This window comes from Panthera onca, chromosome B4 (assembly GCF_046562875.1).
Source record: "Panthera onca isolate mPanOnc1 chromosome B4, mPanOnc1 haplotype 2, whole genome shotgun sequence".
NCBI lineage: Eukaryota > Metazoa > Chordata > Mammalia > Carnivora > Felidae > Panthera > Panthera onca.
The window spans coordinates 63,348,812-63,372,080 of NC_138345.1; the positions used below are offsets into that span (position 1 = coordinate 63,348,812).

The 23,269-nt window shown below is 43.1% G+C and overlaps 1 long non-coding RNA gene and 1 pseudogene across 4 annotated transcripts; one reads left to right on the forward strand and one right to left on the reverse strand.

Moving 5' to 3' along the window:
- The first annotated feature begins 342 nt into the window (after positions 1–342).
- On the forward strand, positions 343–800 carry LOC132695375 (small ribosomal subunit protein uS10 pseudogene; annotated as a pseudogene).
- Positions 801–9,908: 9,108 nt separating this feature from the next.
- Positions 9,909–14,917, reverse strand: LOC132694556 (uncharacterized). 4 transcript variants are annotated; one of them, XR_014137944.1, is made up of 3 exons: positions 13,913–14,888; positions 11,429–13,525; positions 9,909–10,262 (listed from the first exon to the last, which is right to left on the reverse strand). It is a non-coding gene; the product is annotated as an uncharacterized LOC132694556 (long non-coding RNA). The 4 variants fall into 4 exon arrangements; XR_013556801.2 differs by lacking the exon at positions 9,909–10,262 and having other exon boundaries at positions 12,916–13,525; positions 13,913–14,097; positions 14,838–14,917; XR_014137945.1 differs by lacking the exon at positions 9,909–10,262 and having other exon boundaries at positions 12,916–13,525; positions 13,913–14,097; positions 14,768–14,888.
- Positions 14,918–23,269: the final 8,352 nt, after the last annotated feature.

The following is a 23,269-nucleotide window of genomic DNA, read 5'->3' on the forward strand; positions in this document are numbered from 1 at the left end:
AGGCCTGTTGTCTATGTCTCTGGGTTCTTTTCAAGCCACTCTCTTCTCTTATTACACTTCAGCTATACTTTGCCTTCCTTTCTAGTCAAGCTCTTTCTGGCTATAGGGTCTTTGCATCTACTATTTCCCTCGCATGGAATTCTCTTTCCTTCCCTTGCCTTGCCTTTCATTCCTCTCCCCATACATTTGTTGTCTGACAAACTTCTACTCAACCTGCAAGTCTTGATACTTTCTCCTCAGGCCTTTTTCAACCTTCTGATGTAAAGTAGGTTTCTTGGGGTATCTGGCTCGCCCAATTAGTAGAGCATGCGACTCTTGATCTCAGGGTTGTGAGTTTGAGCCCCACATTGGGTGTAGAGATTACTTAAAAATAAAATCTCTGCTGACTCACAGCTGTTCACTCTGGCCGAGGAACAAGTTGGTCAGGAAGCCAGGCCGCAGCCATGGCTTTTAAAGACACCAGGAAGACACCTGTGGAACCAAAGGTGGAGATTCACTGAATTAGAATTACTCTAACCAGTCACAACATAAAATCTTTGGAGAAGGTATGTGTTGACTTTATCAGAGGCACAAAAGAAAAGAATCTCAGAGTGAAAGGACCAGTTTGGATGCCTACCGAGATTCTGAGAATCACTACAAGCAAAACTCCTTGTGGTGAAGGTTCTAAGACTTGGTATCGTTTTTAGATGAGGATCCACAAGCGACTCATTGATTTGCACAGTCCTGAGATTGTCAAACAGATTACTTCCATCAGTATTGAGTCAGGAGTCGAGGTTGAAGTCACCATTGCAGATACTTAAATCAACCTTTTTAATAAATTATCAGTTAAAAAAATTAAAATAAAATCTTAAAAAAGTAGTATAGGTCTCTCATAATTTCTTCCCATAACTTTCCTTTATAATACTATAATTGGTAGTTATACATTTACTAGAGTATTTATTTGTTGTTGAATATATGTTCCCCCATAGACTGAAAGCTCCATGGGAGCAGAAATTACATGTCTTTTGTGTACCACTACTCATCCTTACAATGCACCTGAGACATAATAGGCCCTTAATAAATATTTGTTGAATGATGAATAAATTAATATCTTCCTGATAGGCATATTACACTGTGAAAACAGACATCAGAGCTTGACACCAGTAAATATTTATGTCATATAGCTTGTGTAGGTCCACCTTGCTAGGATTCTAGACTCGTCAACTAGTCTTTTTCTTTTCTTTCTTTTTTTTTTCAATGTTTTTTCAAATTTTTTTTTTTTTTTAGAAAGAGAGAGAGAGAGTGCATGCATGAGTGAAGGGCAGAGGGAGAGAGAGAATCTTAAGCAGGCTCCGTGCCCAGCACATAGCCCAATGCAGGGCTCGGTCTCACAACCATGAGATCATGACCTGATCCAAAACCAAGAGGTGGATGCTCAACTGACTGAGACAGCCAGTCACTCCATGTCAACTAGTCTTTTAAAAAAAAATTTTTTTTTTAACGTTTATTTATTTTTGGGACAGAGAGAGACAGAGCATGAACAGGGGAGGGGCAGAGAGAGAAGGAGACACAGAATCCGAAACAGGCTCCAGGCTCTGAGCCATCAGCCCAGAGCCCGACGCGGGGCTCGAACTCACAGACTGCGAGATCGTGACCTGAGCTGAAGTCAGACGCTTAACCGACTGAGCCACCCAGGCGCCCCTCAACTAGTCTTTTGATAGTCCTCTCATTTCTAATGGAAATCTCTTCAGGTCCCCGGGGGCATAATAAAGTCCAGCTGAGCTTCAACACCAAAATTCCTGATTGAGTGGCCCCTCTATAGAGATACATGCCTCAGCCCCCCAAAGTGTCACCAAGTATTTTTCAGAGTCCACTTCTCTTTTCCACCCAGCCCCACTGCTCCTCTGGGAGGATGTCCTCCTCCTTGGGGGCTCTCAGGGGGTTCCCACAAGGTAAAGCCCTCAAGGTTCCCTTAATGCTCTGTCTCTTTTATCTTCACTATGCTGCATGAATCTCCTAGGACTCCTTTCCTTCCAAGTCATAGAACCCACTCCAACTTGTCTGAACACAAAGCGGGCATGATTAGTGTCGTGACCCTGGAAGAGCTGGGGCTGAGCACTGGGAAAAGCTAGAAGCAAGAACCTCTAAGCTATCTGGCCTTGGCTCTCTGTCCCTCGTCTCAGCTCTTTTCTTCCTCTTGGCTTCATTTTCACCTCCTGCAGATAAGTTCTCTCCATGTATTTGGGGACATAGCTGCAGCAGGTCTGGGGTTTCATGCACAAACCCCACATCCCAGAGAGTAAGGGCTTTCCCTCTATTAGCTCTACGTAGAAAAATCTGAGGGAGGACATTACTTGCCCTGCTTGAGTGACATCTCAGTCCTGTGCAGCTGGGGGTATGGAGTCACAGGTGTAAAGGGCTGGGCAATAATACTCTCCCACGGGAGGAAATGAGCAAGGAATACTACCAGAAGAGGGGGAAAAAGTGTATGAGGTGACATTAGAATGTCTATTACACTATGTTTTATGTGTACAGCAGTGAGGCTTCCTGTTATGGGTTGAATGGCTATGGGTTGAATTGAAAAAGACATGTTGAGGGAGTGCCTGGCTGCCTCAGTCAGTAGAGCATGTGACTCTTGATCTCAGGGTTGTTGAGTTCAAAACCCACATTGGGCATGGAGTGTATTAAAAAAAAAAAAAAAAAAAAAAAAGATACGTTGAGGTCCTAATCCCCCAGTACCTCAAAATGCATTTTTTAAAGTAGGCTTTACACCCAGCACACAGCCCAACACAGGGTGTGAACTCATGACCCTGGAGCTGAGATCAAGAGTCCAATGCTGGGGCACCTGGGTGGCTCAGTCAGTTAAGTGTCCGACTCTTGCTTACAGCTCAGGTCGTGATCTGACAGCTTCATGGGTTTGAGCCCTGCGTCAGGCTCTGTACTGACAGTGCAGAGTCTACTTGGGATTCTCTCTCTCCCTCTCTCTCTGCCCCTGCCCAACTTGTGCTCTGTTTCTCTCAAAATAAATAAATAAATAAACAAATGAAAAAGAGTCTCTAAAAAAGAGAGAGAGAGAGAGTCCAATGCTTAAGTGACTGAGTCACCCAGACACCCATTAAAACGTGATCTTATTTGGAAATAAGGGCATTGCAGATATAATTAGTTAAGATGGGGTCACACTGGAGTAGTGTGAGCCAGTAATCTAATATAACTGGTGTCCTTATAAGAAAATATTAGTCATGATACTTGTTAAACAATAATAGGAAGGGAGATTTCATTCCGGGGTATTATGGCAGTAGGTGTAGAGACCACTGCAATGGGGTTTTGGCAGGAGAGAGATTAATCTTGACCCGGAACACAAGGCAAAGTGGGAATTTATACCCAGGGAGCAGGGTGGGGGTCAGTGGATGGACAATTACTAGGAAAAAACATCAGAGGTAAGGAGGGAATTTTTTGCTAGGCTAACCTAACAGGATTCTTGCTGCAGGCGGCCCAGTGGAGGCAGACATCACCCGGGGGGGGGGGGGGGGGTGACGGAGGATGACAGACCCAATCAGATGTTGAGGGTGAAAATTCTGGCTAAAATGGGGTGACCCAAAGAAGGACATGGAACTCGGAAGTTGAGGCCCTGTTGAGAAGAAAGTTGGGAGCCTGACTAGAGTGTGGTCAGGGAGAACACTGTGTAAAGAAGGAGGCACAGAGATTGGAGTGACACATCTATATGCCAAGGGACACCAAGGATTGCCACCTGTCACCAGCAGCAAGGAGAGAGGCGTGGAACAGATCGTTCCACCATGCCTCAAAAGGAACCACCCCTGCCAATGCCCTGATTTTGAATTTCTAGCCTCCAGAATTGTGAGAAAATAAATTTCTGTTTTCTTAAGCCACCCAGTTTGTGGTACTTTGTTACATAGCCCCAGGAAGCGAACACAGGGCCCCTTTTCTAACTCTGAATGGCCTTTTGTCAGAATCACATAGAGTTTCTCATAAAACCTCCCTATACCTTTTGACCAGCTTCGGACCATACCTGACTCCCTGTGGGAGTTCAAAACCAATTCCAGGGGGCGCCTGGGTGGCTCAGTTGGTTGAGCGTCCGACTTCGGCTCGGGTCATGATCTCACAGCTTGTGAGTTCGAGCCCCGCGTCAGGCTCTGGGCTGACAGCTCGGAGCCCGGAGCCTGCTTCGGATTCTGTGTCTCCCTCTCTCTCTCTGACCCTTCCCTGCTCACGCTATGTCTCTCTCTCTCTCTCAAAAGTAAATAAACGTTAAAGAAAAAAATTAAAAAACAAACAAACAAACAAAAAACAATTCCGGGACTCTGAAAGTGGTTAACGCTACTCCCATTGTATCAGCTCCACTGTGGCCACTTCTCTCCTCTACCCAGCAACCACCGTCCCCCAAGGGGCATGCCCACCGTAAGCTTTGGCTCACACAGGAATGTTCTGCTATGGGTCTCTTTTACTGGCGGGGGAGGGGGGGGTGGGGGGGAGAATTCTTTGATTAGGCTGACTCAATCCCTTTAAAGTTGGGCAGTTGTATTTTTCATTGGGAATGAATAATGTGGCATTCTCTTTTATATATTGCTATCTTTGAGCTTCGTTAGTGAGTTAGTATCTGAGTCCTGTTTGGGCTACTGATTAAGATTCCGCATCTGCGAAGGTGAGAACTAAACTTCCTGGCCCTGACTGAAGGCCAGGTGGCACCCACCTCCATGATATCCCATTGTTTCTTCCCATTGAAGTGTCCTCACGGATGAGATGGACTCTGGTTATAGAACTCTTTCCTGTCAGAGGACCATGGCCCTCAGTCCTAACTGAGGATTAGAACTAAAATGCGGCTGTTTATCTACATTATCCCTGAAAGCTGCTGTGATTTTATTTCATCTCAAATTTATTTTTATGCTATAGAAAATAAAACACCCCCAATAGATTAACTCTACTGTTATTTAGTGGTAGCTTCAAATCCCCAAGAAGACTTGTCCTTGGGCATAATGTTTTTATACACTAAGTAGTTATGAGCGTCTGTGTGCATGCATGGATGTTTGGCTTCAAATGAGTGGCTTTTACAACGTGATAACCTTGTGCCATATGTTGGGCAAATATCTTGGCCATAATTCACAGGCAACTGACAGATTAATAGATCCTCTGCCGTTCTCATTGTGGAGACTTTGTGTTAGTGGCCTTTGTCTACCATGGATCTGACAGAGGGGAAGGATTAGCTCACTGACGCTGGGAACACAGTTGACAAGGGATTTTGTGAAAACAAAGCCAAACAAACGAGGCAGCGTCCATAGGCACCTGGCTGAATAAATTAAACTTGATTGAATCCTCTATTATAATGATGACAGGAAAGGAGGTAAAATATGCCTTTCCTAACGAGCTTCTTTAAAATCATTTACTATTTAAAACTTGCTTTTCCAGGAAAGCAGAAACTTACTTAGCAAGACACCTTCAACTGGGTCTTTAAGGCTCTTCAACTGGCACTGGGCCCCCAGAAGTATAGTGCACACTTCCTGAAAGCATAGTCACTGGAAGTCGTTGCTTCAAAGCCAATGCTACAAACAAACTCAGTGCTCTTCTCCCCTTGGCCTGCCCTGGCTTCTGAGTGGCCACATGGGGATGGGCTCCATGCAGGAGAAATTAACTGTATCCAGAAGGGAAAAGACTGATTTGAAGTAACGGTCTAAAAAGGACTATGAAAATAGAGACAAAATAAGTCTAGATTCTATAAGAAAGATGAAGAAAAAAAAATAACACCAAGGTTTACTACTAAGCTTGGTGTAAATACTGTACCGTTGAATTTAACATTATCTCGGGGCTTTTCCTTTGCTACAAGTTGGCATTACTAGCCAGCATGAAGCACCCAAATGGAAAAGTACAAAGGAAGAACATTTTTCATTTTGTCAAAATGAACACATATGTGATTACACAAGTGCCCTGTGAAAAGGTGAGAGTCTGCATAGTGTGATTTTAATAGAGTCACACTTGTCCAAATAGAAATTCCTATCAACCCACCATTGTGTTCTCTTCCCACAGATAGTGTCCGCCAACAGAGAGACCCCCGGCAAAAGCCAGCGGTGTAGGTTCCAGAAGGATAGCGTTGAAATACGCTGGGATTAAAATGTTACCTAGGAGTGGAAGGAGTAGCTGAGGTTAGCTTTTACCCTTCAGCGAATTAGAGTCGACCAGAGAATTAGCTATTCATCTTGGTAGACAGGGGACTGATGTTTGATTTCCGTGTGGGATTGGGGTGCACACCCCAAACAGGAAGTGACCAAGGGTCATACAGAATAGAATAAACAAAGCCAGAGAGGCAGAGAGAGGCAGCGTGCGTGGTGAGAATACTTACTGAAACTGCCTCAGAAAACTTATTACTGCCATTTCCCAAGCTATATCATTTTTTGGCAAATTACCTAAATTTTATGGGCTTTAGGGTCCTCATCTGTAAAACTAGGGTCATAATACCACTGTCATAGGACTGCTGTGGAAATTAAATAAGATAAACATAAACCTGAACATATGAGACCAGGTTTGCATTTGGAAATATAAACTTCATACTTGCTTTGTTACAGGATAAGCTGCAGTTGTAAAGGAGAGCCAGTTAGGAAGTGTAATGGGGCACCTAAGGAAGGTTCTGAACTGTGGCCAAAGGTGGAGACTGCTAGGTTAACTGATTAATAAAAGTCTTGCTCCATATAACTCTCATGATCACTGCTGGACCTCAACTGGAGCTTTTGGCAAACTTGTTTATTATTATTTTTTTTCACGTTTATTCAGTTTTGAGAGACAGAGGACGGAGTGCAAGTGGGGGTGGGGCAGAGAGGAAGGGAGACACAGAATTGGAAGCAAGCTCCAGGCTCTGAGTTGACACCACTCTCACGAACCGCAAGATCATGACCTGAGCTGAAGTCGAACGCTTAACCGACTGAGCCACCCAGGCGCCCCTTGGCAAATTTGTTCTGTAAAGGGTCAGATAGCAAATATTTTAAGCTTTGCAGTCCATACCCTGTTGCGACTACTCATCCCAGAAAAGCACAAAAGCATCGTGGACAATGAATGAATGAGCTTGACAGTGTTCCAATAAAACTTTTTTTTTTGAACACTTACATTTGAATTTCATATAATTTTCAGGTGTCACAAAATTTTATTCTTTCAAAATTTTTTGAACTATTTAAAAACGTGAAAACATTTCTTAGCTCATGGGTCATACAAAAACAGGTGGCAGGGGGAGGCAGGTAGGAGCAGGGCTGAAGTAGACAAAGGGATCAAGAGTACACTTACTATGGGGTACCTGGGTGGCTTTGTTGGTTAGGGGTCTGGCTCTTGATTTCAGCTCAAGTCATGATCTCAGGGTTTGTGGGATCGGGCCCCGTGTCGGGCTCCATAGCATGGAGTCTGCTTTGGATTCTCTCTCTCCCTCTCCCTCTGCCTCTGCCTCTTCCCTGCTCACACATTCGCTCTCTCTCTCTCTCAAAATACATAAACTTAAAAAGAATATACTCATCATGATGTGAGCACTGAGACATGTATAGAAATGTTGAATCACTGTATTGTACACCTGAAAGTAATATGACACTGTATGTGAACTATACTTCAATTAAAAAAATAAAAGAAATAACCAGGTGGCAGGGCTGGATTTGTCCTAGGGGCTGAATGAAGTTTGCTGACCTCTGTTCTGGACACTGGATTATTTTCTTTATATTCATTATCTCCTTTAATTCACATATCAACCTGATGAGATAATGTCAGGAAGGGAACTCATGATGGGGGCACTTTGCTCTCCACGGTGACAGCCAGAGCAGAGGCACAGAGACTGGAACACAAGCATGACAAACACCTTACCACCTGGGAGTCAGTGGCAGGTTCAGGCACATCCATTCCTTGGGCATTTGAGCAGCTGGTTTCCACAGCATTTCTCCACAACAGCAGCAGAGTCCGATCAAAAACCAGGAAGCCAGCGGTCCCTAGCATCGCCCTCAACTTTCTCCTACTCTATCTCCTGCCAAAAAGACAAATAAAACGAATGTAGCACTTTTTCAACTAGACATTAACAATCTTTAGCTTTCTGCATTTTCAAGGAAAAATTACAAAGATTGTTGAGGTCTTTTTTTTTTGAAATGTACAAGAACTTGGGCTGCCTGGGTGGCTCAGTCGGTTGAGCGTCTGGCTCTGGACTTCGGCTCAGGTCATGATTTCACGGTTCATGAGTTTGAGCCCTGCATCAGCTCTACACTGATAGTGTGGAGCCTGCTTAGGATTCTCTGTCTCTCTCTCTCTGTCTCTGTCTCTCTCTCTCCCTCTCTCTCTTCCCCTCTATTGCTTGTGCTGTCTCAAAATAAATAAACTTAAAACACACACACACACACACACACACACACACACGAAGCCATTATTGAACACTTACTACGCCTACTACATGCTTCGCACAGCTTATTTAATTTAATCTCAGAACAATAGAGGGAAACAGCTTATTAGTAGACCCAATCGGAGGACGAGGCCTAGTTTGGGTACCCAGCCAGGATCAAATACAGCGAGTGGCAGATCTGTCACCCCCAAGTCCGGGTCCTTCCTGTTATCATACTATGACACGTCTAGAGCACAGTTGATGGGTATAACCTTGTTAGCCACATGAGCAGCTGAGCAGAAAGCAGTCACAGAAGGAAGGCCAAGAGGAAATCTGCCCCTGAGTGCCGGAGGAAGGGGACAGGACAGAAGCACACGCCAGAGGTGCAATGTTATTAGAAACTTCTTAACTAGAAAGAGGTGTGTTCATACCCAGGCGTGTCTTTAAAAGATTTTATCCATCCAGCTTGGACACAACAGACACGTTGGTAGATTGGTTGAGGGGATGGGGGATGGAGGGTGGTAGGAAGTGTGCCTGGGGGGTCTGGGGCAGTTGCCGCCCTTGTATGTAGAGCTGACACAGGGTAACAGAAGGGCCACCAGGAGGCCAAGGGCACTGTCCTTTGTCTAACAAAGGGCAGGAGAGTGCACAGGAGCTCAGAGGACAGCGCTGTTATCTGCCCCAAGGGAGGTGCCACAGAGCACTCTGGGAACCCAGAGGTAGCACCTCATTCAGATCTCAGGGTTGAGTCAGATAGCGAGTGGCCTGTGGGTTAAGACACCAGAAAATGAAAGCAGCCAGAAGTACTTGCATTCTTTTTCTTTTTCTTTTTTTTTTCCCCCAGGGGACTCACACCCATGTCCTCCTAGAACAGTTCAGTTGGCTGCAAATAAAGGTGGAGGAACTGGGCAGTTCAAAGCAGAAGGTGGCTCTCCCTCCCACCTTTCATTCAGAAAACCCACAAAAGTGTAGCCTGAGGGTGTGTGTGTAAGGAGCAAGGAGTGACTCCACCCACTCTCGAGTAGAGGGCAGTGGGCCCGAAATGTGAGTGAGTGTGTGCGAGTGCACACAAGTGTCTCTGGGAGGAGAGGGCAGGGAGGCTTGGCTCCAGCGGGCCAGAGGGTCTTCCTGGGGTTACAGCTGCACTTTGGGGCTATCACTGTGGACACTGTGGCTGTACAAAAGCGTGGCCAAAGCAGAGCAGGGATTCAGAGTCTTGAGAGGGAAAATAGTAGGATATGTGTTAAATAAACACCAGGATTCCACTGATAGGACACAAAGCAGGCATTAACATCAAGTTAACATCCTACTATCCTCTCTTCCTTTTCCTGGTAGAGCCCATAATCTAGGGGTGCAGACATGCATAGATCCCTAATTATAATACTAAGGGCTAAATACTGGGGATGACAGGTGGAGATACCATTGGCCCTATAACTCAGAAGGGCACTGAATTGGTGTGGAGGAGAGGCAGGGGTCCAGAAGTCTATTTGTTATCTATTTCTGTGTAACAAATTAACAAAAACATAGCTGCTTAAGACAACAAACATTTATTATCTCACAGGTTTTTTTTGGGGGGGGGGGGGGCGGTCAGGAATCCAGGCATGGCTTAACTGGCTGCCTCTCGTGGCTGAAGGTCTTCCATGAGGTTGCGGTTAATGCTGACTGCTGGGGCGGCCATCTCATCTGAAGGCCCAGCTTGGCGGGGGGACCCCTGTGTCAAGCTCACTCACATCACTGCTGGAAGGATTCAGTTCCTCACAGGTTTTTGGCCGGAGGCTTCCCTCTGCTCCTTGTCACATGGCCTTCATCACAGAGCAGTTCACAACAAGGCAGCTTCTGCCACATTCCTTTCTTCAGAATCCCAAGGGCTGGATATGAGGAGCCAGGGATCAGTGGGGGCCACCTCAGAAGCTGCCTGTCATAGTACCTGAGCTAAGACCTGCAAAGCAGACAGGAGTCAGCTAAGCAGGAGAGAAGGCGTGGAATGGCAGGTATGGGAAGCCTGCAGCTATAATTCAGTGTGGCCTGAGGAGAGTGTGGCTCACCTGGGTGGAGACAGTGATGGAAAGGCCAGCAGGGCCTAGAGGCTATAAAACCCTTTAACCCAGATTTGCAAAGAAAGACTCTCTCCTGGAGGGATGGAAAGCTTAAAGCTAGAGGCTACAATTTAAGATTCAGCTCCCCACTGCTGTGGGGAGAATGGACTAGAGGGAGTAAGAGAAAGAGGGAGGCCATCAAGGGTTTGAACCAAGGTGGTGACTGGAGAGACAGAGTCTAGAAATATTAGAAGTTGGAATCTGGGGGTGCCTGCCTGGCTTAGTCGGTTGAGTGTCTGACTTCAGCTCCATTCATGATCTTGTGGCTTGTGAGTTCGAGCCCCACATCGGGCTCTCTGTTGTCAGCATAGAACCTGCTTCTGATCCTCTGTCCCACTCTCTCTCTGCCCCTGCCCCACTTGTTCTTTCTCAAAAATAAATATTAAAAAAAAAAAAAAAAAAAAAAAAAAAGCTGGCCCACCTTTAAAAAAATAGTAAGTTGGAATCTGTTAGATTTGGGGACTAATTGCTTACTCTCTGTCTTCCCCTTCTGGAATACAAGTGTTTGGAGGGCACGACTTTTTGTAGTTTCTGTTATCCCCAGTGCCTAGAATAGTGGTTTTAAATGAATGAATGGGGTTACCCCCACGTTTCTAGCTTGACTAATGTGGTAGAGCCCTTCAGTGAGATAAAAAACACAAAGAACAGGGGCACCTGTCTGGCACAGTAGGAAGAGTGTGTGACTCTTGATCTTAGGGTCGTGAGTTCGAGCACCATGTTGGGTGAAATTACTAAAAAAACCCCAAAAAACAAAACAAAACAAAACAAAACAAAAAAAACAAAACCCAAAACAAAAAACCTCACAGAAACAAACAGAGCTAGGGATGTAATATTTGAGAAACACTGAGTCTGAGGTGCTTTGTGGGATATCTAAGAGTAAATGCTTGGTAGGTAGTTGAAATGTGGGGACCTGGAGACTTCCCAGAGAAACAGTGAGAGGTGAAGATCTGAGAGTCACAGCACCTTATGCCAGTTGTGGGAGCGGATTCTATGGCGCCTGGTCCGTTACCTCAAGTATCCAGGACACCTTGAAGAGCAGCAGGGCTTAAGAAAGCACAGGAAGAAAGGCCAACTGTCATTCACAAAAGAAAGCCCAAAATATGCTGCCACAGGGAGAAAGCAGGAATCTAGGAAAACCAGAGGGGACACCAATTGGTGAAAACAATGGCATCATCCGGCATCAAGTGTTAGGTAAGGAAGGACTGAAGGGTTCAGGAAGTTCAAGCCCTGATGGAGGTGAAAAAAAAGAGTATTTTCCGGAAATGCAAAGCATTATTTAACATTTTGGAAGTTAAAGCTGCCATTTCCAAATTTCACTAAAAGACAAACAAAATAGGGGTGCCTGGGTGGTTTAGTTGGTTAAACGTCCGACTCTTGGTTTTGGCTCAGGTCACGATTCCATAATTCATGGGTGAGAGCCCTGCTCTGACAGCGTGGAGACTGCTTGAGATTCTCTACCCCCACCCCCAGCCCCTTCCCTGCTGGCTCCACAAGCATGAGTTTCTTTAAATAAAAACAAACAAACAAACAAGACAGGCAAAATAGATTTAGCATTTAGACAACAGTTTCCCAAAACTGGCTTTTATAGCAGCAACTTAAGAATCACCGAGGAGGTTTTTCAAAACTACTAGTTTCTGAGTATGTCCCAGCCCTACAAAAATTAGTCTCCCAAGAGGGAGGGAAAACTAATTTTTTGAAAGCCGCCAAGTGATTTTGAAGTGTGACAAGGCTTTGAAATCATTCACTGAAACCTCTAAGAACCCCTGGTTCGCATTTGGCTTGAGCCCTTTTAGAAGAATTAAAGTGGCAGAAAAGTTCATAGATTGCTGTGAGAAGCTGATGGTTAAATTTAAGACTTTAATAGGAAATTTAAAGTAATCAAGAAAATAAACTCCCCCACAGTTAAAAACAAACAAACAAACAAACATAAAACACATCCTGTATGTTTATTATCAGGAAAATGCTGAGGACTGTAATTAGGACTATAAATTTAGTTGACAGTAAATGAGAGCTAGATTAGTAAATAAAACTGCTTGTAAACATTGGCAAATCAGTTATCCTCTCGGGTGTGGTTTATAAAAGAACCTGGCGGATATCGTAAGAGCTGGGGAGCGGCTCAGACTGGGGGAGAAGCGCCCACCGTTTCACAGCCCACAAAAGCTCTAGGGACCACCATCTCCCGTTGTCCGGGGAAAATGCCACAGGTACCTTCTCCCCATTCCCGGAGCACGGCCGGAGATGCAGTGGCCTCCATTTCCTCACAACCTTCCTTTGTCCCTGGCAATCTAACTTTGATCCTCAAAAGTCCATTAAACGCCCTTTCCGGGTCCCCAGGGACCACAGGCCTCATAAGCGCTACAAACACATAGCAGCCTTTCCAGAAGGAAGTCTCCAGAGCCCTGGGAAGCCTCTTGCTCACTCCCTCCCCGCCCCACTGCCAGCCCCATCTTCAGGGACTTCCCTCCCACCGCCTGGAAACAGGATTCAAACTTCACCCACCCCCTCCCCCTTTCCCTTGACGTTAAAGTGAACTAGTTTTCCCACTTCTACTTTTTCTTGCTGTCCTTAAAGATAATTACACAGGGTTTTCATTTGTTTTATAACATTTACTCCTCATCAGGAAATGAAAATAACAAAAAATAACAAACATAGGGAAGCTAGTAAGTCACAGCTTCCCCTCCCTTGCTCAGGGGAAGCCTCTGGAGCAAGGCTCAAATGTGTTTACATCTTCTGGTCAAATCACACCAGACCATTGGAGCCCTTTGGTTTCACCTCACTGGGCAGAATGTGCCTGCTGTCACGGTCTCCTTTTCCACACAGGATTTCTCGGTGCTCCTTAAGAATATTTCTTTAAAGTCAGTCCAATCTCCACCTAATTAGTCCACAAAGAAATGCAAATAAAATGGGATATCATTTTTATCTTATCAAGATGGCAAAGAAAAAAGAGAGACAGAAATAAAAACGAAGGCCGATGATACCGAGTTTTGGCCAGCTTGCTGGGAGAAGCTGACTCACTCATTCTGGCGCGGCTGGAGGGACTCTGAATCAAGAGCCTTACATATGTGCATACCCTTCAACCCAGTAATCCCACTTCGAGGAAAATATCCTGAGGAAATAATCAAGAGATGCAGTCAAGGATTTATGCACAGAGGATATTCGTTGCAGAGCCATAATTGAGAAAAACTGGCAAGGACTTAGGTGCCTCCCAGGTGGGGCTTGGCTCCGCAAATCCTCCTACATCCCTATGATGGAACGGGGCTCATTCGGCTGTGCAGTCATCCGCTCGGCAAATATTTATTAGGGAACTTCTCTGCATTAGGCACTTGGGCGGGTAAACAAAACAGGTAAATTCCCAGGCCCCCCCTGGAAGATGCACCCCCTAAAATTCGGGACCTCGGAAAGCAATTTGAAATTGTTGACATTATGTTTTGGGGGGACGCAGGTTCCACACTGTATCACCCCCGCTCTCTCACCGCCTGCCATAAGCAGTTACCGATTCCGAAGAGTATCTCGTTCAGCGGCTCTCCCAGGTCGACCTCTCCTTTTCAAAAGCAGGTCCCGAGGCGCTGGGTAACCTGATCACGGCGGAAAGAGCCGCGACGCGGAAGTCTTCCGATTGGTTTCCAGTTCCAGGAAGTTGCAGACTTCGGGCAAATCGCGTCGCCTCTGGGACTGTTTCTAATCAGAAGAATGAAAGAAAAGGCCGAACCAACCCTTCAGGTTGTCTGGGTCTACTGATTTTTGGCCCGGGGACGGAGCCATTCGTGGGTGGGGGAGTCCTAACCCGCGCTGGAGGGAGGGAAGGCGGTGGAGCCCTCCAGGGTGTCTGCGTTTGTCATGGAGAGCTCTAGAACACAAAGAAGCCATGGACCACCTAGACTGGAGGGTGAAGGCGTCCGCACACAGCCGGGCTTCGGGGCGTGGGGTGGGGGCCGCAAGCTCAGAGCTCCCCCGCGCTCAGCTTTCCACCCCCCGCAGCGACGCCAGCCCCGCGGCGTCCTTGGCCTGAGTTGCTCCTTAATATTAACACCTAACCGCTAACAATCACCGGCGCTTCTAGGTGCAACACATTGTGTAGGCGATTTGGTCACCTCTCCCTCGCGCAGGGAAAGTATGAGGTCTGTGCTGCTACTCCCATACTTCCTAAGGCAAAACAGGCTTCGGACGGTTACAAGAGTTATACGAAGTCACGTGGCTAGCCCCTGGGCCTGAGCGCTTCACCTCGTTACAGGACAGGACAGTCTTTCTTCCTGAAAGAGCAGTGGGACAGCCTCCCGTTTTATCCCTCGTTCCAGTTACAGAAGACAAGGAACAGGGGTCGTAATGGTAGTTAGGGCTTGTTGCTTACCGACTGGGAGCCTGAGAGAACTAAGTCACGAGCAGGGTTGCCACAGTTTACAAGTGATCTTAGAACCTACCAGAGCCCTCTGCTTCCATTTAGAAACTCCCTTTCTCCCCTGCAGCGCCCTTCCCCCCGCCTGGGTGAGGGGTCGGCTCTGAAATGCGGCGGGGAAGAACAATAGGCGCCCTGGACCCGAAGGGCGGAGGGCAATTTGCATCTCAGAGGAGCTGCGGTCGGGACGCCGGGTTTGGACTCTGACCCTTGCACTAAAGATCAGCGCTGGGAATTTCCTGTGACCTGTTGAGGTTTGCTGCTCGGAAGCAATAAGGAGTCTTTGACGTTAATATCCACTTAATTAAGGAATCTAAAATGGCAGTTTAGTGGCAGGATTCTGTGAGCTCCCTGAAATTGTACGGAAAAGTCTGTGTTGTGTGTGCATAGGTGCGTTTTTCTGGGGAGAGTGTTCATAACTTTCCTTGGATTCTCAGAGGGGCTCACAGCTGCCCAAAGGTTAAGAACTTCTGGTCACACGTGAGCCACACTGAAGGAGAACAATGGTGCAAATCCTGTGGGAGGAGTGGGAGCAGGAAAGGGAAAGACTTAACTGAGGGGAGGTGGGGGTGGGAGGGGAGACTTTCAGGTAAAACTTCTCTGAGAGGTAGGATTTGGGTGACGGGAGAGGAAGCTGACATTTCTTGCGCTCCTAGTGTGTGCCAGGCACTGTTCTAGGCTAAAATTTATGAGGATTAATAGATTCTTAACAACAACCGCATGAGGTAAATAAGATTGTTCTGGCTTTATAGATTCATTCGTTTAGCAAATATTTTTCCAGCATTTATTATATGTATCAGGCACTGTTCCTAGAATGGAAGATACAACTGTTAACAAAACAGTGGAAAATGCCTTCTTTCATGGAGCTTAATTTCCGTGGGAGGCAGATGAGGAATCTGGGTTCACAGAGAGTTACCTGATACATAAGGGTCCTCAGCTAGTAGCAGGAGAGATTTGAACCCAGGCTGTACAGCACCAAAAGTTTTTTGTTTTTATGATGACTTTAAACAAAAGTAAATAAGAGGAAAGCGAGAAAATATTTACATGAAGTAGTGCAAAGAAAAGATTTAAAGTTTTCAAACTGCAAATCAAAACCAAAATATACATTCAAAATGAAGAAATGGGCAAAGATTACTATAATAATTCAGAAGAGAAAATATGAATGATCATATTTTCCTGAATTGTCAGTAAAACAGTCCATTTATTGCTTGCACAGTGAGGAAGAGTATTACTTTGAGTAGCCTTAGCAGCGTGTCAGAGGGCAAAAGGGCAAAGTCTGGATTTTTACTGGGGTTGGAAGACTGGTCTAAGGAGGGTTTTTCAGTGGTGGTTGGGGATTGTGATAGAATACTTCAGGTTTGATGGACACGGCCAGGCAAGGATTTGAGGAGGGGCCTTAAAAGAATGGTAATAAGGGGCACCTGGGTGGCTCAGTCGGTTGGGCGACCAACTTCGGCTCAGGTCATGATCTCACGGTCCGTGAGCTCGAGCCCCGCGTCTGGCTCTGTGCTGACAGCTCAGAGCCTGGAGCCTGTTTCAGATTCTGTGTCTCCCTCTCTCTGACCCTTCCCCGTTCATGCTCTGTCTCTCTCTGTCTCAAAAATAAATAAACGTTAAAAAAAATTAAAAAAAAAAAAAAAAAGAATCGTAAGAATATGCCTTGTGGAAACCTAGAAACTAAAATGCCAGTTGGCCTTCTTTGAAGGAGTGTGTCATGTGACTGCAGTCATGTGTGTTTCTTCTAGGCACTTGTTGGGTTTGTCCAGATTTACCCGACCTGCTTCCAATGTTTGGCACAGAGTGTACAACGTCTTAAGATGTCCAAAGTGCTTGTGGGTAACCAAGTGATGTACTAAGAAGCCCATTCAATGAGGTAGAAGGAATGATGGGCACATCGTTATTGGGCTCCCCCCTCCTGTTTTTTTTTTTTTTTCCGTTTTAGTTACGATGTACGTATTCTCACCTTTTCAAATAGATTTTTAAAAACTTTATTGAGCTATCATTGACAGTCAACAAATTTCATATACTGAAAGTGTGCAATTTTGGTAAGTTTTGACACATGTATATGCCTGTGAAACTATCACCACAATCCAGATGATGAATATGTCCTTCCAAAGTTTCCTTGTGCCTCTTTATCATCCCATCTACTCAGTGGACCCTGTCTCCAAGCAACAACCCATTTGTCTTCTGTCACTGCAGATTCTTTACATTTTTTGTTTAATCTTATGCAAGTGTAATCCTATAGTATGTATTCATTTTTGCCCTTTTTAACTCAGAATAATTATTTTGAGATTCATCCATGTTGTTGCATGTATCAGTAGTTTATTTCTTTTTATTACTAGTAGTATTCCGTTGTGTGGATATACCACAAATTGTTTATCCACTCATCTGTTGGTAACAGCTGGGTGATACCAGTTTTTGACTATTACAAATAAAACTGTGATGAACATTCATGTACAAGTATTTGTCTAGATACATGCTTTTACTTCTCTTTGGTAATTAATTACCTAGGAATAGGATGGCTTGATCATATGATAGGTGTATGTCAGACTTAAGAAACTGCTAAGCTGTTTTCCAAAGTGGTGGTCCCATTTTATATTCCTAGTAGCCATATATGAGATTTCTAGTTGCTTTGTATATCTTCACCAACATTTGCTGTAATCAGTCCTTTCAAATTTAGCCATTCTTCGAGGTGTGTAGTAGGATCTCATTTTAGTTTTAATCTTTCTTTCTTTCCTTCCTTCCTTCCTTCTTGGCTTCATGCATGGAGCCCAATGTGGGGCTTGAACTCATTACCCTAAGATCAAGACCTGAGATGAGATCAAGAGTCAGATGCTTAGCCACCTGAGCTACCCAGGAGTCCCTTAATTTGCATTTCTGAAATAACTAATGGTGGTGAGCCATTTTTGTGGGCTCTTTGATATCCATATATCTTCTTTGTGAAAGTGGCCATTCAAGTTATTTGCTCCTTTTTGTTGTTGGGCTGTTTATCTTATTACATTTTGAAGGTGTATGTATGTATATATACATACATATAAGTATGTATATATGCACGTACACACACACAGACACACACTCAGAGTACAAATTCTTTATCAGATTTGTGATTTGCTAATATTTTCTCCCAGTCTGTGGCTTAACTTTGCATTCTCCAAATAGTATCTTTCAAAGAGTGTACCTTTGGGCAGAGACTACTTAGTTAGGGCCTGGCTTTAGTGTCCTCTCCTTTCAGACCAGAGGCCTTTGCCACAAGATCTGCTCCCCTAGATCCTTGGTTAGGCCAAGAAGCCTTCAAGCTTGATTTCTTTTTTCATATTTATTGGAGCTGGAGGTACTGGAGCAGCAGTGTATGTCTCGTGTCTGGCATTGTTCAATCCAGATATCCATTGGGATGAAGAGAGTAACCCAGAATCCAGAATAAAGTGTGTCCTAATGATCAATGCAATGATCAATAAGTAATCTATAATTACTCGGTAATTATAGATTATAGCAAACTGAAGAAAGAGGACTCAGACTTCTAAATGAAATGTTTGATTATAAAGCTGCTTAGAATGAAGGTTTTCTGGAAGTCATTCGTATAATTTTCTACTTAACCAGGAACCATTTCCCCTGTAAATGCTCAAAATCATGTTGATGTACTGTGTTGGAGTTTACACTGATCAATAAATATCTCAAACTAGAAAAAAAAAAAACAACATGCATTCTTAATTTTTATTAAGTCCAGTTTATCAGCTTTTTCTTTTATGGACCGTATCTTTTGTTGGTATGTCTAAGAAATCTTTGCCTCATCCAAAGCCATTTACCTTTGTTTTCTTTTTAAGTTTAACAATTTTAGGATTTACATTTGTATCTATGATGCATTTTGAGTTAATTTTTATGTATGGTATAAGGCATGGATTGAAACTTCATTTCTTTTGCATGTGAACAGTCACTGCAAAGGCTATTCTTTTTGCCACTTAATTGCTCTTGAAATTTCTTTGAAGCATTGACCATATATGTCTGGGTCTATTACCACCATTTCTATTCTGTTTAATTGATCTATTTGTCTAGATTTACCTCAATTTTTCTCACACTAAATTACTGTAGCTTTATTATAAGTGCTGAAATAGGTTAGTAGAAGTCTTCCAAGTTTGTCTCTTTTTCTCAAAGTTATTTAGACTCTTCTGGGTCCTTTGTTTTCATTATAAATTTTAGAATTGGTTTGTTAATTTCTACAAAAAAGATTATTAGGATTTGGGATGGGATTGCTTTGACTCTATAGGTCAATTTGGGGATAATTGACTCTTTTTTTTTTTAATTTTTTTAAACTTTTTTTTTTTTATTTATTTCTGAGACAGGGAGAGACAGAGCATGAACAGGGGAGGGTCAGAGAGAGGGAGACACAGAATCCGAAACAGGCTCCAGACTCCAAGCTGTCAGCACAGAGCCTGACGCGGGGCTCGAACTCACAGACCGCGAGATCATGACCTGAGCTGAAGTCGGCCGCTTAACCGACTGAGCCACCCAGGCGCCCCTAAATTGACTTCTAAATAATATTGACTATTCTATGCACACACCATATCTCTCCATGTATTTAGGGCCTCTTTATTTTTATTTTTTATTAAATATAATTTATTGTCAAATTGGTTTCTGTGCAACACCCAGTGCTCATCCCAACAGGTGCCCTCCTTAATGCCCATCACCCACTTTCCCCTCTCCCCCACCCCTCCACCAACCCTCAGTTTGTTCACAGTCCTTAAGAGTCTCTTATAGTTTACCTCCTTCCCTCTCTGTAACTTTTTCCCCCCTCGTCCTCCCCCATGGTCTTAAGTTTCTCAGGATCCACATATGGGTGAAAACATGGTATTTGTCTTTCTCTGCCTGACTTATTTCACTTAGCAGAATACCCTCCAGTTCCATCCATGTTGCTGCAAATGGCCAGATTTCATTCTTTCTCATTGCCAACTGGTATTCCATTGTATATGTAATCCACATCTTCTTTATCCATTCATCAGTTGAGGGACATTTAGGCTCTTTCCATAATTTAGCTATTGTTGAAAGTGCTGCTATAAACATTGGGGTACATGTGCCTTATGCATCAGCACTCCTGTATCTATTTAGGGCCTCTTTAATTTCCCTAAGTAGTTTTCAGTGAGCAGATCCTGCACATTTTTTGGTCAAATTTATTCCTAAGTATTTCAGTTTTATAATGCTATTGCATATAGAAGTACAACCGATTTTTGTACATTTAACTTTGTGTCCTGCAACCTTCTGAACTTTTTTTCAAAATAAAACTTTTTTAAAAAGTTGTTCATATTATTCCCCTTTACTTTTTTTCTTTCTTTCTTTTTATCTTTCTTTCTTTCTTTCTTTCTTTCTTTCTTTCTCTCTTCCTTGTTATTAATTTAATAGTTGTTTCTTTTTTTTTCCCAAATTTTTATTTAAATTCTAGTTAGTTAACATGTAATGTAATACTGGTTTCAGGAATAGAATTCAGTGATTCATCATTTACATATAAAACCCAGTGCTCATAACAAGCACGCTCCTCAATACCCATCACTCATCTAGCCCATCCCCCACCCCCCCACCTCCCTCCATCAACCCTCAGTTTGTTCTCTATGGTTAAGGGTCTCTTATGGTTTCCGTCCCTTTTTTTCCTTTTCCCATATGTTCATCTGTTTTGTTTCTTAAATTCCATATGAGTGAAATCATATGGTATTTGACTTTCTCTGACTTATTTCGCTAAGCATAATTCACTGTAGCTACATTGATGTTGTTGCAAATGGCAAGATTTCATTCTTTTTGATGGCTAAGTAGTATTCCATTGTAGATACATGCCACATCTTCTTTATCCATTGTCCTTCCTTATTATCCTTTCAGTATGTGTAGAATCTATTTTTATGTCAACTCTGTCATTCTTGATATTGGCAATTTGTGTCTTTCTTCTTTTTTCTCTAAACAATCTGGCTGTAGGTTTAACAATTTTATTGATTTCTCAAAGAATTACCTTCTGGGGTGCCTGGGTAACTCAGTGGTTAAGCATCTGACTTTGGCTCAGGTCATGCCCTGCTTTGGATGAGCCCTGCTTCTCTCTCTGCCCCTGACCCCTCTGCCTCCCTCTGCCCCTCCTGAGATTCTCTCTCTACCCCTCACTTGCGTCCTCTCTCTCTCAAAAAAAAAAAAAAAAAAAAAAAAAAAAAAAAAAAAAAATTACCTTCTGGTTTCATTGATTTTTTTCTGTTTTATTGATTTTGCTCTAATCTTTACTTTCTGTCTCGTTTGTTAGTTTTTAATTTTTTTTGTTTCTAAACTCATATATGTTAGATGGAACTTAGTAACATGTTACATATGTAGCATAGAAAACCTTTTTGTAGGGTAGGTGTTCAGTGCTAGCAATTTGTCTTTAAGAGCTGCTTTAGATGCTCTTTTTGCTTTCACTTTGATTCATTTTTTGACCCGTGTGGCTAGAGAACATACTTTACATGACTTGTATCTTTTTAAATTTATTGATACTTATTTTGTGGCCCCAAAGATTGTCAATCTTGGTAAATGTTCTTTGTGTTGTTGGAAAGAATTTGTATCTTGCCATTCGTGAAAATATTCTATAAATATCAATTTGGTCAAGTTGGTTGATGGTATTATCCAAGTCCTCTATGTCTCTACTGATTTCCTATCTATACGCACTTTCAATAATTGAGAAAAGTGCTTTTCCTACTATACTTGAGACTTTGTCTCTTTCTCATTGATTCCATCAGTTTGTATTTCATGTATTTGGAAGCTCTGCTGTTTTTGAATAGGATGTCAGTGAGAAATCCAGAAGTTTTGAGGTCGTTTAAGAACACAAGGTATGGGTAGGTAAATGACAGACCTCAGGATTATGTTATGGGAGTTTTAGGAAACATCTGGCCCCACATGCTAGCTCTAACTAGAGTGATTTATTTTTAGGCTTTGCAGCCCAGAGATTAATTGCTCCATCTAGGTTACAGTATCTATTTTAATCAAATTATAACATGTCAAGATAAAGAACCAAAAGAATTATCATCACAAATATTAGGTTGAATCATATACAGTTGTTAACATTTGCCTTTGACCTACAAAAATGGTAGTTTCTCACAAAGCAAGGAATTTTGTTCATTATGGTATTCAGAATAGTGAAACACTGGGAGCTATGTACATGTTTTATATCATAGCATTTTACAGAATAGTGAAAACTTGGGAGGTAAACCTAAATGTCACATGATAAATCATGCCATATGCCTATCATGGAATTAAAGTGAATGTTTTGGGAGATGATTTAATAACTCACTCCCTTTATATTCTCATCCAGTTTTAAGACATTAAATTCCATCTATGTATGTTGGCAACTCCCAAACTTGTATCTGAAGTCCAACTGCTCACAAAATCCAGACTCAGACATTCAATTTCCTGTTCATCATTTCCATGGATATCTAATCAATTTTTGAAATTTAACATGTCCAAACTTGAACTTCTGATCTTTCCTCAAAGCCCGTTCTCCCCACATCCTTACTTAACAGAATTTCTAGCTTCATCCTTCCAGTTGTTCAGGCCAAAATGCTTAGAGTTATTCTAGACTTTTCTTTTGCTCATCCCCCACAATCCATCAGGAAATTCTCTGCCTTTAGTTTCAAAATACACCAAGTACCCAACACTTTCCATCACCTTCATTGCTACCCGTGGTCTTCTTTCCTTTAAACTGCAAAAGCCTCCTACCCTTTTTAACTGAAGTTATATATATATAATATATATAATATATATATATTATATATATATAATATACATATAATCTATATAAAATATGTATTATATATTTTTAATATATATATACACACACATATTTTAAATTAAAGTCAATATTTTAAAGGGTAGTGATGTAAATCATACAGATACATGTGGACCAAGTTAAAATGGACATGGCAGACAATTTCTGCTCTAAATCATTGCACCATAAAGTTTGGAGACGTTGCTCTATTGTCTCCTTTCCTCCTGCATTTTCCTACTCCCCTCCTTTGTTTCCTCCACAACTGAATATAAGGACCTGGGGCAGTTATCAGTTATTGCCTCTCAGCTCCAAATCTACCCTTTATTGCCTGTTCTGTGACAATGAAGCTAGACCCTTCTGTAAACATTTTTCCTTTGCCAGCTGGCACAATGTTAACCTTTGTCAGTAGAATGCACTGGAGAGAGGCCGCCTGGGTGACTCAGTCGGTTCAGTGTCAGACTCTAGTGCAGGTCATGATCTCGCGATTTGTGAGCTCGACCTGTGTTGGGCTCTGTGCTGACAGCCCAGAGCCTGGAGTCCACTTTAGATTGTGTGTCTCCCTCTCTCTCTGCCCCTCCCCTGTTCACTCACTCTCTCTCAAATGAACATTAAAAAAAAAAAAAAAAAAAAAAAAAAAAAATGGCACTGGAGATGCACTGGAGGAGGGAGTTTCACTTCCTGTTTCTGCTGTGCTCCCC